The 17,819-nt window shown below is 41.3% G+C and overlaps 1 pseudogene; it reads left to right on the top strand.

Annotated features, from left to right (window-relative positions):
- The first annotated feature begins 5,399 nt into the window (after positions 1 to 5,399).
- LOC137731287 (probable phospholipid-transporting ATPase 8) lies at positions 5,400 to 17,708 on the top strand (annotated as a pseudogene).
- The last annotated feature ends 111 nt before the right edge of the window (positions 17,709 to 17,819 follow it).

Raw genomic sequence — 17,819 nt, 5'->3', positions numbered from 1 at the left:
TCCTCGAATGCAAGATTAGCGTTTGTGTGAATTTCCATGTCGAGTTATTGATAAAGAGTTCTGAAATCAAAAGTGCTTTTTTGTTTTCGGATTCCTGATCAGGAAATGGTGAGTTGGGTTGCTGAAGGGAAGAGTTTGGGATTTAAATAATTAGTTTGAGAGAGATCGAAGAACACAAAATACTTTGTTTGCGGTCAAAAATGGATATAGATGCAGAAATGCTGATTTGCATATTATCTTTCTGCAAATGAATCCAAGTTCAAGAATATGTCATGCACCTACGTTAAGAACATGTCTATTCGTTATGCTTATTAAATTCGTCTGCACTGTTCATGAGTAGATAATGAGGATGACTAATGACAATTAACTATCTTTAATTAGCAAGTTTAGGGGCTTGAATTGGTGTAGAAGTTTTCTTTTAATTAATTACTTAATTAATTATTCTAATTCAAATTTCACCTTTCATAGTTTAGATTAATTTAAAGCAGACCATCACTTGTATTTTAAAAATAAATCTTCATAAAATTTACGTATCAAAAGATATCCATATAATATTAAACGTAAACGAAGGTAAAGGTCAATTATGAGTATCGGTTTGCTATGGTATGTGCGCACAATTGGATGGTCAATTTTTGTTCAAGTTTAGCAACATTTTGCCACAAATTGGACAGAAGCGCAAAGGGACAAAAATTGGTAGCTTGATTAGATACACACGAGCCCTAATTCGAAATCTACTCCCCTCCCAAGGGTTTTCTCTTGATTATGGGCATGGTTTGTTGAGGTTTGTGGTTGGTTTATTAGTTGTTGGTGGGTCGGAGCCGTTCATCTTAAGGGTGTTGTTTTTCTTGATTGATTCACGGCGGCGCCACCCTTACGTGGCCAGGTTCATATGGCAGCTTCGCTTTGCTTGGTTTATAGGAGTAGCGGATCTTGCAGTTGTTGTATCACTTAGGTAGAGAGGACTTGGCCAACGGTGGACACCGTTATCGGATTAATGTATGTTTCGTATGTACAGCGTCTAACGGGTAATGTCTTGCCTAGCGAGTGATGTGGCCTCGCTTGTCAATGATGATTTTTGTGGCCTCGCTTGACGACGATGACATTATATGTGTGACTAAGATGTGAGGATTCTTACTATTTGAATTTGTATGAGATCCATATCAGGAATGGAGACCTATCGTAATTGCACATGGCACAGTTCGTGTGTTCCATTTTTACCTTTAGAATTTGTTCGTCCTAACACCTAAGCATGTGACTCTTTTTGTCAACCGAACGAGGACTCACTAGGGTCGACTGCACCAAGGTGACTCCTGAACCGCCATTATTGCTTCAAGAAACTTGAAATTTAAGTTTAGAATTTATTTATTACATATGTAACGTTAGTGATTTAGATAAATAGTTGAATTTTAATTAACCATCAAATGCATTTTATATTTCATCATTATAAAAAGACAAGAGTTTACAGCTAGTCACATACTCAAACTGACCAAATTTTTAACCAGTAATTTTGTAGCATTAGTATAACACTTGTATCTGAATTGAGTATGTTATGGAACATTGCCAATTAGTTTTTAGGGTATACCTGGTAGAGTTGCTCACATTCTAACGTTGAAGAGTAATATTATCAAAACTGCTAATAACAACGTTGGCAAAAATATAAAAGCATCTCCAATGGGAACCCTAAATGGAGTTCCTACAACAATATAGTCCTTACATCTAGAGACAAAAGACTACCAATGGGTCATAATAGAAGTCTTCAAAGTATCTCAATATATGAACTCGACGGATACCTTAAAGAAATCCTCAAATGTGAAGACTGTACGTATAGACTCAAAGAGTAGTCCCACTGTTGATTTCAAGTGGGAAACAACCCCACCCACATGAGAATGCCTTATCTTTTCAAAAATTTTCTCTTTTTGAGAATGCTATACAATAGCTTATCTTTTTAGTTTTTTAGTTTTTTGTTTTTTTGTAGTTTTTCTCTTCCAAACATAGATATAACTTTTTAGTTTTTATCAACGACCACAATACTCCAACGGAATATTTCATCAAAGTTATCTAGAAGCTAGAAGACAAAGGTGATGACTATGCACGGTTCTAACTTTATAAAAGGACTTAAGAAAGCAGAATCACAGTTAGCCACGTGTGCGGGCAAAGATTGTGTTTAGTGCGGGCAAAGATGGGGCGCACGAAAATTTGGCGCATAAGATGAGGCAAGCGCAACGCATGAAAAACGAGACGTGTTTCGTGCACGCAAAATGAGGTGAGATCAACGCACGAAAATTTCGCATGTAAAACGAGGTGGCCTAACGCATTCAAAACAATGTGATCCCAGGTGCATAGGTCAACCATTGTTGCTCGCATGAAGCATTGGTGTCAGAGGTGAAGCGCATATAAGTCATTATCAATATAGGGTAGGGTTTAGTTTTAATCTCACAGGTCAACCATTGTTTCCCGTACGAACCAATTATGAGATCAACGCACGGAAAATAAGACTTGCTTTGTGCACACCAAGCGAGGTGAGATCAACGCACGAAAATACTTGGCACACAAAACAAGGTAGCCTAACGTATGCAAAACAATGCGATCCCAAGTGCATAGGTCAACCATTGTTGCTCGCACGAAGCATTGGTGTTAGAGGTGGAGCATATATAAGTCGCTATCAATATAGGGTAGAGTTTATTTTTAATCTCACAGGTCAACCATTGTTTCCCGTACAAACCAATTGTGTTGGGGGTAGGGCATTTATAGGGGTAATGAGGTAAGATTTAGTTTTAATCCGTCAAGTAAGCCATAGTTTGTCGTACGAACCATAGGTGTCGGGGTAGAGCATTTATAGGGGATAGGTTTAGTTTTAATCCCATGGCTCAACCGTTGTTACCTGCATGAAGCATTGGTGTCGAGGGTGGGTATTTATAGGTCGTTATTAATAGGGAGTAGGGTTTAGTTTTAATCTCAAGGGTCAACCATGGTTGGCGGGATGAAGTATGATTGCCGGGGTTGGGGCATTTATAAGCTGCTATCAACCATGATAGAATTCACACTAAAGTCGTAACTTTTAATTCAGTAACCCCTTCTTTAAAAAAAAACATTTCTCCGCCACGTTGCTGTGTGGGAAAAGAATTCAAGTGTGCTGGGCACTAAAACATGTTGTGAACTCAGGGTGTTATTATTCACACACCCCTAAACAATTGAACTCAAGGTGTTACTATTCACACGCCGATAAACCCCAGACCTCATGGGCCTCCACTACTTTTGCTGCGCCTTAGGCCTTCCCAAGGGCATGAGTTTGGGTTGCGTCTCCCTGCGCCTAAACCAGTAATTTTATTTTATTTTTTTAAGTTTTGCTTTTCCCATACCACAACACCAAACTATCATCTTCATGTTCTACAAAATGTGTTTTCGATGAAAATTTTCTTATAATCCATGTCAAAAAATCTGAAAACAAGATATAAATCTTAATCTAAAGGAATTTCAATCTAAGTAAAGTAATGTAGGAAGAAAAAAATATTCAATGGAAAAAGAAAAAAGGAGAAAAAAAATAGAAAATGATACGATCGGTACTTTTGTACCGATCATATCGGCCATCAGTTGCTAATAATTTAGCGACTTTATTTTAAAAAAGTCGCTATCTTCATACCGATCCACCCATTTTCAATTTTTTTTTCTTTTTCAGTTTTTTTTTTTGCTTTTTTAATTTTTTTTTATTTCTCTAACCATAATAACAAACTATAATTTTCAAGTTCTTCAAAATATATTTTCCGTACAAAACCTATTATAATTCATATTTAAACACTTGAAATCAACGATTTAAAACTTAAATTTAAAGATATTTTTGTAATTTTCCACTTTAAGAATCAATAAAAAATAGTTTTGAGACCTAATAAGCGGTATGATCATGTCCAAAGATCTTGCAATATTTTCCTTAACTCCAAGACAAAATATTTGCTAAAGCTAAAAATTTCAATTTTTTCCTTAATAGTTTTCCAATCGATTTTGAGAACTTTTACAACATTCGTTGTAAGCCAAAGTTAGAGTTATCAACTCGCACCACATATTTCCTACAATTAATTTAGGACATTCCAACGGAATATTTCCTCAAAGTTATTTAGCAGCTACAAGACAAAGGTGATGCCTATGCACGGTTCTAACTTTCTAACTTTTGTTTGACCAAGGGAAGAAGGGACTCAAGAAAGCAGAATCATAGTTAGCCACGTGTGCGGGCAAAGATTGTGACTGATCTTCATGTAACCTTACGTTGCCTTCATTCCCTACAGGCTCAGACCACATTGAAAACAAACCCAGTAATGACATCAATTTATATCGTATTGGTACACCGTTATTCTAGTTTATCCGAATTAAACGGAATCTTCTTCGAATTCCTTCTACCAAATTCACAAAGACCACAAATACCGTCATGTTTCGTTACAGTTCTATTTCAATTTTTAACATAGTTATATATTTTACAATTTACTAATGAATTTTAAATTTGAGACATAATTAATTTGTATCAAATTGTAGGAGTTGATTCCGTGGTTCGAGTCCCATTTTATCTACTTCTTTCTCTCTCTCTCTCTCTGTCCCATTGCTTATTAAAGTGGCAAAGCTAACAACTACTGCTCATACAAAGTTCACTTATTTTTTTTTTCTCACTCACTCTCTCTCTCTCTCTCTCTCTCTCTCTCTCTCTCTCCACTCCCTTTCGGAGGAGGATTCTCTACCCTCCTATTCACATCCCCTTCCATCTCCTCTTCTCATACATTACTTTTTGTCTTATTATCTCTATAAAAAAAAATCAATATAAGATATTGACGTGGCTTAACAGTGACCGTTCAAATAAGAGAGCATGGAAGGGTAGAGAGATTAGGATGGTAGAGAATCCTCCTCCCTCTCTTTCTCTCTCTAGATTTTGAGCTGGAAACCAAACAAGCAGCTGCAAGCAGGAGATCTCCGCAGAGCCTGCAATGGAAGTAAGGAATTCTCTGAAACACAACTTCTACGGTTTCCTGAAATTCCACCCACCTGGTTTGCTTAGCCGTGTACAAAGTTTGCCATCTTTGCTCCAATTTATATCAACCTTTTTCTTGTTTTATTTTCACTTTTATTATATATATATATATATATATATATATAAAGGCAAAATTCAATATATATTTTAAAAAAAGCAATAATATTTGAAATAAATAAACTTTTAAAAAACAAAAATTAATAGTAAAACAGTGAAAAAAGCCAATTGCCACACTCAAGAGGCTAGCTTTATGAAACAAATAATCAGTGAGATAAATATGGAGCTTACAGATGCAAACTTTGTGCACCCACTTTGTTGCTCTGGGTAAGCAAGGCACTCAATCAATGTTCTCATGTGTTGCTCAAGTTTTGATCTTTGAGCTCCTCCTCCAATGGGGTTTTGTCAATTTCGGGTAGATTTGTGTTAATTGTCTTGACACTTTGTTGGCGTAGAAATTGGTGCAAAATTTCGCTTTCATAGGTGATATCTGGAGGCACTTGAGTTGAGATACAAGGCAAATTATGTTTTGACTACCAAGTACACGGAGGCAAACTTCATTCCAAAGTCATTGTTTGAGCAGTTTAGGAGGTTTGCAAATATATACTTTCTCGTTGTAGCTTGTGTTTTGTAACTTCATTCAGTCCGTTGGCCCCCTTTAGAGCTGTTAGTGTAGCTCTGCTGTTGATAGTGGTGATCGGAGCTACTATGGCTAAGGAAGCCGTTGAAGATTGGAGGCGAAGAAAGCAGATAACCATTTTTGTGGTATTGGTATTATTAGTTATTTGAAGTTGTATAGTCATATTTGAATTAGGGCTCGTTTAGGAATTGCTTTTAAATGACTGAAAGCGCTTTTACAGATTTGTAGACATCGAAATTTCGGTGAAATAAATATTGACCAATAATTAAAATTTCAACGCTCACGTGTCACATAAATTTTACATGTAGCGTGTGACTCAACGAAAAATCGAAATAAATTGGAAAAGTCATCAAATAGAACACGTGTCATTACCTGGCAGAAATGATTTATTTCATCTGATTATTTAAATCCAAAAATCAAGTTTTGGAATTCTATAAATAGGAAGCCAAGGCATTCATTTTGAAGAGAGGAAGAAAAGAAAGGAGGGAAGAAAGGAAAAAAGAGGAGAAAGAAAGGAAGAAAGAAAGAAAGAAGGGAATTTACATCACACCAAAACCTTGAAGCCTTGAAACTCTAAAGCTCTCAAGCAAATCCCGAAGGATCAAGAAAACACTCTTCGTTCTTCGTCAAATCCTCCTTCAAGGCCAAGCCCCAACGGCCCTTGAAGAACTTCCATTGACTCAAGATCAAGCCCCGACGGCCCCTTGAAGAAAGTGTTCATCATCCGTTCGTCCTAAGATCAAGCCCCAACGGCCCCTTGGATCAACAACCTCAACAAATCCACACATCCAATTGTTCTTCAAGATTAAGCCCAAAAGCCCTTGAAGATCCGCTCATCCATCAACCTTCAAGATCAAGCCCAAAAGCCCTTGAAGAAATCCATACACCCAGTCTTCAAGATCAAGCCCAACGCCCCTTGAAGATCCATTCATCAACTGTTCATCCCTAGATCAAGCCCCGACGACCCTTTGGATCAACAACTCATCCACAAACCTACACCCTACGAAGATAGAATCAGAGGATCAAATTACAAAGAGATTGTAACCCCAAAATCATTAAACATAAAAATATATTTTGTACACGTATTCTTGTTTCTTGTTTCAGGAATTTTCCGTGTTTACAAATTTGGCACGCCCAGTGGGACAATCTCTACCTCTCATCTCTATCTCCGTTCAAGAAGATATTCAAGCACAGTCCATGGCTTCAAACAAAGAACAAGTCATGACTATCGGCACTACCTCCATTGAAAGACAGCTAGTTCAGATGAAGGAAACAATTGCAAGGCTGATAAAGACTGCAGAGGAGAAAAACTTGCAAACCGCCGGACTCATCAACCGTCTGGAGGCACATCATGGCGTCAAAGTGAAACCAAGCTCTCTTCCAACTAAGAAGACCGAAGAAGGCTTCAACCCAAATGCCTACGAACTCATGTCAGAGGCTAGGCATGACTTTGCTTCCTCTTCAAATCTTGGAAAGAAGGTTTCAAACACCGTCAACGACAAAGATCGTGACCTCACCAAAACTCAAAAGAAGTTGAAGGAGCATGGTTACGGAGTTGACAACAACCAAAGCACACCTCCAAAATCAATGGCATCAAGCAAGGGACAAGCCGTTCTTGCAACCACCAAGGGAAGAAGCATAAGCACTTCCGCCACAAATGTAGCATCCATTGGTGCCACAACCACTCCTCAACATGCTGCTGCAAAGTTGGTACTGCTAAGTAAGAAAGAGCAGCATCAAAGGCGCGAGTCGGTCATCCACCTGACCTTGCTGGGGGCACCAAAGCATGCTATTGAGGCACACAAGATGACACCCCAAAATGGCCAATGGGGTTCTTCATCAGCACTATGGATGTCTGAAGGAAAGTCATGTCTATTGGTTGCACAAGTCATGACCATCGGCGTCACCTCTGTTGAAGAACAATTGGCTCAAATGAGCGAAGCAATTGCAAAGCTTACACGGACTGTGGAAGAGAAGGATTTGCAGATCGCCGCACTCATCAACCAACTAGATGCGCTGCCCGACGTGAAAGTCGACCCAAATATTGGCCTATTAAAGAAAGAAGACGACGAAGAAGAGGAGCCATCAGCGGAGAAAGTTGAAGAGAAGCCGAAGCTAGACCAAGCAACGGCATCCATGGGATATCTCTCTATCCAGCAGCTACAGGAGATGATCGCAAGCACTATCAAGACACAGTACGAAGGAAGCTCGCATGACTCCGTACTGTACTCAAAGCCTTACTCCAAAAAGATTGATGCTTTGAAGATGCCAAGGGGTTATCAGCCCCCAAAATTCATGCAGTTCGATGGAAAAGGCAACCCGAAGCAACATGTCGCCCATTTCGTTGAAACTTGCAACAATGCTGGGACAGAGGGAGACTACCTCGTCAAACAGTTCGTGCTTTCGCTGAAAAGTAACGCTTTTGACTGGTACATTGACCTCGAACCCGAGTCTATCAACAGTTGGGACCAGCTAGAAAGGGAATTCCTCAACCGTTTCTACAGCACTCGTCGTACTGTAAGCATGCTAGAGCTGACCAGTACGAAACAGTGGAGAGATGAACCTGTCGTCGACTACATAAATAGATGGCGTTCATTAAGCCTGGATTGCAAAGATCGGCTTTCTGAAACCTCCGCCATTGAGATGTGCGTTCAAGGCATGCAGTGGGGACTACACTACATCCTTCAAGGCATCAAACCACGAACATTTGAGGAGTTAGCCACCCGCGCCCATGATATGGAGTTAAGCATCACCCGTCATGGGAAGAAAGAACAGATCGCCGACTACAAGAATGACAAAGTTTTGGGGTCAAAGGTGGATAACGCTACGTGGAAACCCACCAAGGAAGCAATGACGGTCAACACAACTCCAGTCAAAATCCATACACGAAGCAAGGCGATTCAAACCGAAGCTTTTCGTGATCAAGAGATACGTAGACGCACTTTGAAGGAGCTTGAGGAGAAGACTTATCCATTCCCCGACTCTGACGTGGTTGCCATGTTGAAAGACTTGCTTGACAAAAAGGTGATCGACCTACCTGAGTGCAAACGGCCAGAAGATATGAACCGTACTGACAGTCCAAGGTACTGTAAATTCCACCGCTTCATTAGTCATCCGACGGAAAAGTGCTTTGTGCTAAAAGATCTCATCATGAAGTTGGCTCAGAAAGGGATCATCGAGCTAGATCTTAATGATGTGGTGAAGTCAAACTATACCACCGTCACTTCTGGCTCTTTGAACTCAAAATCTTCACCTCAACCGCTGGGGGCATGCTCCAAAACCATGTCAGTCAAGTCAAGTGAAGTTGAAGGATGGACTTATGTCACTCCAAAGAAAATGCACAAGAAACATAGGTCTCCTCCACAAGTTCACCAATCGGAAAGGGGGCAAAGCAGCTACCGTCAACCTTCAAAGCTACATGAAAGTGTTGAGGATGATGAAGTTATGACACAAAGATCGTCCGTTGCCATCACGATGCGCGATTTCTTCCCCAAAGACTTCTTCAATCACTCAGTCAAGACTCCTTGCTATAAAGATTGCAAGGAATGCCTCTTTAAGATCGTTTGACAAATTCAAACACGCTACTGGTCTGCACGAGCATAAAAGGTGACACCAAAAGCTCCTTGCCTGCATGAGCTGAAACTGCAAACGGCACCAAAAGCTCCTTATCTGCATGAGCTGAAACTGCAAACGGCACCAAAAGCTCCTCGTCTGCATGAGCTGAAACTGCAAACGACACCACAAACTCCTCGTTCGCACGAGCCTAAAAGGCGACAATCAAAAGCTCCTCGTTCGCACGAGCCTAAAAGGTGACAACAAACGCTCCTGGTCTGCACGAGCATAAAAGGCGACACCAAAAGCTCCTTGCCTGCATGAGCTGAAACTGCAAACGGCACCAAAAGCTCCTTGCCTGCATGAGCTGAAACTGCAAACGGCACCAAAAGCTCCTCGTCTGCATGAGCTGAAACTGCAAACGGCACCACAAGCTCCTCGTTCGCACGAGCCTAAAAGGCGACAATCAAAAGCTCCTCGTTCGCACGAGCCTAAAAGGTAACAACAAACGCTCCTCGTTCGCACGAGCCTAAAAGGCGACAACCAAAGCTCCTTGTCCGCACGAGCATAAAAGGCGACAACAAACGCTCCTTGCCTGCATGAGCTGAAAATGCAAACGGCACCAAGATGCTCCTTGCTTACATGAGCTAAAACTGCAAATGGCACCAAAAGCTCACTGTCCGCACGAGCGTAAAAGGTGACAACAAAATGCTCTTGGCCCGCAAGAGCATAAATTGTGTATGGCAAAATCATCACAAAAATCATCACCAAAATCATCATCAAAACCATCACTCATTTGAACTACGTTATGACTTGATCTCTTCGTTAGAAGAGTACGTAGGCAACTTGAAACTTCAAAACTTCAAGTACAGTCACATCAAAATAAATAAATAAATGTTTCATTAAAAAAAGTCAATTTTATTACAAAAGAAAACAAAAAAAAAATATACATATGTTACTATGTATTAGAAAAATATATATATATTGTCCACTTCAAAAAAAAAAAAAAAAAAAAAAAAAAAAAGGAAATATATACAATATATATACAAATCCAGGCCCTCATCAAAGTCCAAAGGCAGATTCTCTCTCTCTCTCTCTCTCGGTCTCTGCTCGTAAAAGAGCCCCAAAGATTCGCTCTTTCTCTTTTCAAGTCCTCGTTCTTTTTCCTTTTCTGAAAATCGAGGTCTCTTTTTCTTCTCTTTTCACAAAAACACCGTCTCTCTCTTGCTAGCAGATAAGCAGCAGCTATGCAGAGTGGTGGAATGGGGATGGAGATGGAATGGTTGTTCTGAAAATGGCCTAGCAAGGCATCCCCAACAGCAATGCCACAACTCTCAGCAGCCAACAGCAAAAGCAGCAGCCGCGGAAGCAGAAGCTAGATGAGCAGCAGCAGGGGAAGCACACCATTTTCCATGATTTTCTGGGCATGAAGCCTGGAGATTCCCCTGTGGTTTTAGCCCTAAAATCCTCCACCGATTGTAGGCTCTCTGAGCCTTCTCCCTCCGCCTCCTAATTTCGATCCTTTAATGGGCGGTGCCGTCGCTGGGATGCAGCCTAATCAGCAGCAAGTGCAGCTCGTCGACGACCCGTTTTTAGCTAGGGGGAGTCGTCCATCACCACCGTCGATTTCCCAGATAAAGAATTCCAGGATCGAAATCGATGACTTTCCGGGAAGCCCTGATGGGTTCGAGTTAGTTTCTCGATTCTGTTATGACAACGGCAGAATCAAACTCACGGTTTCAAACGTGTGCCTACTCCACTGCTCTGCAATCTTCCTTGGCATGACCGAAAAGCTTTCGCCCCGCAATTTGTTGCAGAAAACAAGTCATTTTCTTGAGGGACTTTTCGAGTGGTCGTTCAAAGACGTACTAGTCTGCCTCAAAAGCTGCCTCTCGTTCTTCGACCACGCAGACTCGTCCGGTCTTTTAGACAAACTCATTACTGCACTGCTTGCAAAGATCGCTCAGAATTCTGACGTGAGCAACCTCATTGACACGTCGCCTTCGTCTTCGTCTTCACCGGAAACTGCATCTGGGTTCAGACTCTCTTCCACCCCGGAATCCATTAGGCTGAGCTCGTCCAGCAGAGCGTGGTGGTTCGATGACGTGGCCCTTCTGTCACCAAATATCATTGAGAAACTCCTCCAGATTTTAGGTGCTTACGGACCTGAAAACAATAGCTTGATCCTCACCTTCAGCTCCCGAAAGCCGTCCCTTTACCCATATTTTTCTTCACCTCCGCCGGCTCTGCTGTTGCGGCATCGTCCGATTCATCATCATCATCACTTGCGAGACCCGGGGAGTTGGGTGTCTTGAGAAATTCTTTTCGATTTTATCCTTGTTGTCTTTGCCGCAAAGGCCTCGCTCAGCGCCGGAGTTAAGAAGTCGTCCGCAGTGTAGAAGAAGCTGCTGAGGAGCTGGAACGTGTCTGAGGCCATCTTGTCGCTCAAGAACTCGCTGAATCTTGACTCGACGAGTGACTCAGCTACGGCGTCATTGGATGGGCATTCTACAACGTTGATTCAAGAGGTGTCTGAACAAGAGCCTTAAGGTCACTAAGTCTGGTGCGAAGAAAAGGGAATATCTGGTCGGAGGGAGGAACTTCCCGATAAAGTAGCAGCACATCGCCTCTTTCTTCAACCTCAATAGTATGGACTTTGCTGCTTGCCTTGCACGGCGACGCTTCATCAAGACCCTGCCACGCGCACTCTCCTTTTTCCTCATCCTTCACTCCGGCCACCGTGGTCAAAATCGGCGAAGAACTTCATTGACCGCTGTCAAACGACTAGCCGATCGTGAAGCTCGACGCCTTACACTCTAGCTCAAGCTCTGGCTGCTTCTGCACTTCCGCCATGGTCTAAACCACCCTGTGAATTTCCAATCAAATCCAAGAGCTATGCTCCCCTTTTTCTGCAACAAAAGAACATGAAGTCAGTAAGAGAGGTTAAGAGAAAGTGGCGGAAGACATGGCCTCTATCTCCATCCATGCAGCTCCTCGCCTGCAAGTCCCTCAGCTTTACTTTGGCCACCATGATCGAAGTCGGCAAAGAACTTCAGCACCGCACCTCAGCTGCAACTCCGTCTCTTGCCTTACGCTGCTCTAAGCTCTTCTGCATTCCTCCCTGCACCATGTGGGGAATATATATATAAAAAAAATTATTATTAAAAAAAAAAGGATCTATCTTGGTGGATCAACACCACCGAAAGCAAAGAAAAAAATAAAATAAAAAAAAAAGGGATCTATCTTGGTGGATCAGCACCACCGAAAGCAAAGAAAAGAAAAAAAAATAATAAAAAAAAGGGATCTTGGTGCACCGGCACCATGTGAAAAAAAAAAAATATATATATATATATATATATGCGCTCTACTTAGCACATTATGCTAAATAAAATAAAGTTTATTTATTGATATCTCGAATAAATTATAGATAAGTGCGTACAAAAAAAAAAAATGGAGCTTTCACAAAGGATGTTCACGTGAAGTCCCATTACTTGGCAAAACGCTCGGAGCGGAAGGCATCGGAGCAGGAGGCATCGGAGCTAGAGCATTCCAGGCCTCAATACTGGGTGGAACGCTAGATGACCCAGGAAAAATGTGCCTCTGGAGATAAGCCGCAAGCTTTTGACGGTCACTTTGAATTCGACCTTCAGATTCTTGCAGCTCATCAAGCTTCCTCTTCATGCCCGACGAATAGTTATTTGCAAGCACGTGCAAACTTCTATTCTCGTACTTAAGCTGTTTGATCTCCTGCTTAAGATTTTCCACCTCTGCCATCAATGATTCCACCTGACGGGACCGAGCAAGCAAGCATTGGCCCATGTTGGACACAGAGCTCGCACACTGAACACTAAGAGCGAGGGACTCTTGAACGGCCAACTCATCGGATCGTCCTGACAGCAGCCTACTATCTTTTGGAGTGAGGAGGTTCCTAGCTACTATTGTAGCTGTTGTGGCGTCCTGCATCACGGACTCTTCACCTGTAAGAGGACCGTTAGAAGATAAGAAAGAAGGGCGCCATACGTTACCTTGACGCGGCGCGCCCGTATCACTGCTGAGACTCAAGTCTAAGCTAAGGTTCGATGGGTTTGCCATTTTTCAAAAGTGTTCAAAGAGAAGGGGTGGATGGAGTTAAATTTCAAAGGGCCGGAGACGATTTTCACAAATGGGCAGTCTTCAAAGTGTGCATGTTGGAGGTGATCAATACCTCTATTAAAAGGAAAGGCGACACGACCACCGATTCAAAAAACCGGATTTTCCTGCGTGAAGTTCGGCGACGCTTTCGCGGCTTTTCAGATAACGCGTTCAACTTTGTCAAAAGATCTCTGACAAAGTTGAAAACACGTGAAGGTTATCATCCCAACTACGCGCCTTTGCCAACAAGCGTGGTGACAGAGCCGCACCCGTGGCAACTTTGTCAAAAGTGGCGCTCGTTCAGAAATCGAAGAGGCGTCGTTTAGAAATCGAAGAGGCGTCGTTCAGAAATCAAAGAGGCGTCGTTCAGATATCGAAGAGACGTTTGTCGACAAGGGTAAAAGAACAGTACCACCACTTGCTATTGAGAAATCCCTATATATGTCGACCTTCATCTTTTATGGCAAGGCAGACCTGCAAAAAAAAAAAAAAATGCCCAATTCTTCCTCACCTATGAGGGTGCACTCCCAGCAAAGCCTCTTGAAATATTCAATTTTTTCTTCTTCCCCAAAGAAGATACCAGATGCCTGGAGTACAGATGAGGCAGGAGGAGATGGTAGATCGAAGCATGTGGAGACAAGCACAACAAATACATGTGCTGATTCATTCGCCGCTTCTTCCAAAGCAAAGGTATCTCATATCATCAAGGGCGAAAGCAAAGGTATCTCATATCATGCTTTTTCCCTGTCTTTTCCTTTGCCCTTGTTCTCACCTGCCAGGATAAGGACAGAGAAAGCAATATGCCGGAACCTCCACTCAAACTTGCGCTGCCACCAAGAAGTGATGGTCCATTCAAATGCAAGGTTTGCATTCAACTCTTGCATCAGAGGACAAATACTACAAGAGAAGATGCCAAACCTGCATAAGGAAATACCACTTCTGCAAATGGAGCAAGTAAGGCAAGTGAAAATGATACATCGAAGCATGTGGAGACAAGCACAACAAATATATGTGCTGATTCATTCGCTGCTTCTTTGAAAGCAAAGGTATCTCATATCATGCTTTTTCCCTGTCTTTTCCTTTGTCCTTGTTCTTACTCGCATGGCAAAGTGAAAGAAGCAATCAACCGGCACTTGGAGTCAGTCTTCCGATCTGGAACCGACTGCCTGGAATCTATTCCCTGGTTGCTTACCTATCATTGCTCTCGAGTAGTCATCTTCAACGGTTGATACACTTCCAGAGAAGGGACCACTTCTGCAAAGGGGAGCAAGTAAGGCAAGTGAAAATGATACATTGAGGCATGTGGAGACAAGCAACAACTGCATATGCTGAGCTATCCTCTAACCCTCTTCAATACGAATTGGAGAGATTGAACAAAGAAACAGATAAAATGGGTAAGCTCAGACCTTCGGGGGAGACCAAAAGAATCCTGCTGCCCAGTTCAAGAGTAGCACAAAGGAAAATCAACGATTGGAGGAAACCAGAAAATCTTCCAGTCGAACTCAAGATCAAGCCTCGATGGCCCTTGAAGAAATTTCCAGCCCAATTCAAGATCAAGCCCCGACGGTCCTTGGGTTGACATCTACATTAAGGGACTTCAAACGCATCTTCTACACGTGACAAGCACATATCTACGACGCGCCTTGAAGTGGGGGCATTTGTAGACATCGAAATTTCGGTGAAATAAATATTGACCAATAATTAAAATTTCAACGCTCACGTGTCACATAAATTTTACATGTAGCGTGTGACTCAACGAAAGATCGAAATAAATTGGAAAAGTCATCAAATAGGACACGTGTCATTACCTGGCAGAAATGATTTATTTCATCTGATTATTTAAATCCAAAAATCAAGTTTTGGAATTCTATAAATAGGAAGCCAAGGCATTCATTTTGAAGAGATGAAGAAAATAAAGGAGGGAAGAAAGGAAAAAAGAGGAGAAAGAAAGGAAGAAAGAAAGAAAGAAGGGAATTTACATCACACCAAAACCTTGAAGCCTTGAAACTCTAAAGCTCTCAAGCAAATCCCGAAGGATCAAGAAAACACTCTTCGTTCTTCGTCAAATCCTCCTTCAAGGCCAAGCCCCAACGACCCTTGAAGAACTTCCACTGACTCAAGATCAAGCCCCGACGGCCCCTTGAAGAAAGTGTTCATCATCCGTTCGTCCTAAGATCAAGCCCCAACGGCCCTTTGGATCAACAACCTCAACAAATCCACACATCCAATCGTTCTTCAAGATTAAGCCCAAAAGCCCTTGAAGATCCGCTCATCCATCAACCTTCAAGATCAAGCCCAAAAGCCCTTGAAGAAATCCATACACCCAGTCTTCAAGATCAAGCCCAACGCCCCTTGAAGATCCATTCATCAACTGTTCATCCCTAGATCAAGCCCCGACGGCCCTTTGGATCAACAGCTCATCCACAAAACTACACCCTACGAAGATAGAATCAGAGGATCAAATTACAAAGAGATTGTAACCCCAAAATCATTAAACATAAAAATATATTTTGTACACGTATTCTTGTTTCTTGTTTCAGGAATTTTCCGTGTTTACAAGATTATCTGTAAAGAATATAGAGTGTAGTTGCATTTGAATTCTGCTATATGCAGGGAAGGTTTAGAATATGTAGTCATTTTGGTTGTTGTAGGATCAATGCTATTAGGAAGTAGCTCGAAATTAATATTTTGGTTGTTTTTTATATTTGTTTCTCCTAATTGAATTGGTTATAAATTCGAAACTGTTTCAAGATATTGAGGCAAACAGTCGAAGGGTTAGAGTTTATGGTGGAATTGTACATTCTAGAAGACCAGATGGAAGAAACTCCGGGATGGAGATGCTGTGAAGGTGCACAAGGATGAGTACTTTCCTGCGGATCTGCTTTTGCTTTCGTCAAGCTATGAGGATGGGATTTGCTATGTTGACACTATGAACCTTGATGGAGAAACTAACTTAAAATTGAAGCATGCATTGGAGGTGACATCCCATCTTTAAGATGAAGATTCCTTGGAAAAATTTAAAGCGGTGATCAAGTGTGAGGACCCAAATGAAAATCTGTATTCATTTGTTGGGACATTGTTCTATGATGGAAAGCTTTACTCGCTTTCCTTACAACAGATGCTCTTAAGAGATTCTAAGATGAAAGATACTGAATATGTCTATGGTGTCGTCGTCTTTACTGGACACGACACAAAAGTGATGCAGAATGCAACAGATCCTCCTTCAAAGGGAAGTAAAATCGAGAGGAAAATGGATAAGATAATCTACATTCTTTTCAGTTCTCTGGTCGTGATAGCCTTTACTGGATCTCTCTTTTTTGGAATCAACACTAGACGGGATATAAGTGGTGCAAATATAAGAAGGTGGTATCCTGGTCCAGATCATTCAACCGTGTTTTATGACCCCAAAAGACCAGCACTTGCAGCTTTTTTCCATTTCTTGACAGCGCTTATGTTGTATGGATATTTAGTACCAATATCTTTGGAGAGGGCGCTGGCAAACAGAAAGGACGGAGTCAATGGACTGCCTGAAACTGGTGATGTATTAGCTCATGCTAGTTATAATGTTGACTCTGGAAAGTCAATAACGGGTTTCAACTTTAGAGACGAACGCATCATGAATGGGCAGTGGGTCAATGAACCTCATTCGGATATCATACAGAAATTCCTTCAGGTTTTAGCAATTTGTCATACGGCCATTCCAGTTGTGGATAAAGCATCAGGAGAAATAACCTACGAATCTGAGTCACCGGGTTTTAGCAATCTGTCATACAGCCTTTCCTTCGAGTTTTTCCTTGCTTTTTTCTTTTTCTGTGATGTAATTTCTGAAACCTTGATTTTTTTAAGGCTTCTCTTGCAAGCATAAGGAAGCAAATTGGAGAAGGTATTTTGCAAATTAATGAAGCTAAGGAAAGTTCGAACCAAGCCAAATCGTTTGGCTTGATAATTGATGGGAAGTCCTTGGAATTTTGTCTCAAGAAGGATGTCGAAAAATCGTTCTTGGAGCTTCCAATTACTTGTGCTTCTGTTATATGCTGCCGCTCTACGCCCAAACAGAAAGCTCTTGTAAGTATCTCGATCATGCTCATGAGCATATCCATTCAAATAATCTAAAGGCTTTTCATAAGGCCAGTTGCTGACATCAAGTAATCTGATAGAACTACGTAAAATAACACTTTCTGTTGGTGACGGTGCAAATGACGTTGGCATGCTTCAAGAAGCTGATATTGGAGTTGGCATTAGTGGTGTTGAAGGGATGCAGGTAACTTTATTTTCTTTTTGTGATGATTTTACTATTACGGGGTTTTTACGAATTTAAAGATACAAATTCAGAATTATCGCCCTTCTGAAAGTGAGATTTTTCAATTTATGGGCTGTTGAGATTTTTTTTTCTCTTCTTATATATAATATATACAAGATATATATATATATATATATATAATGTGAACCTTATTTCTAGTCGGGTCTACCAATGCAAAAAAAACTGAACCG

The sequence above is a fragment of the Pyrus communis genome, chromosome 4, assembly GCF_963583255.1.
Source record: "Pyrus communis chromosome 4, drPyrComm1.1, whole genome shotgun sequence".
Classification (NCBI taxonomy): domain Eukaryota; kingdom Viridiplantae; phylum Streptophyta; class Magnoliopsida; order Rosales; family Rosaceae; genus Pyrus; species Pyrus communis.
Note: the sequence above shows the minus strand (reverse complement) of the source record. Positions and strands in the feature narration are given on the sequence as shown.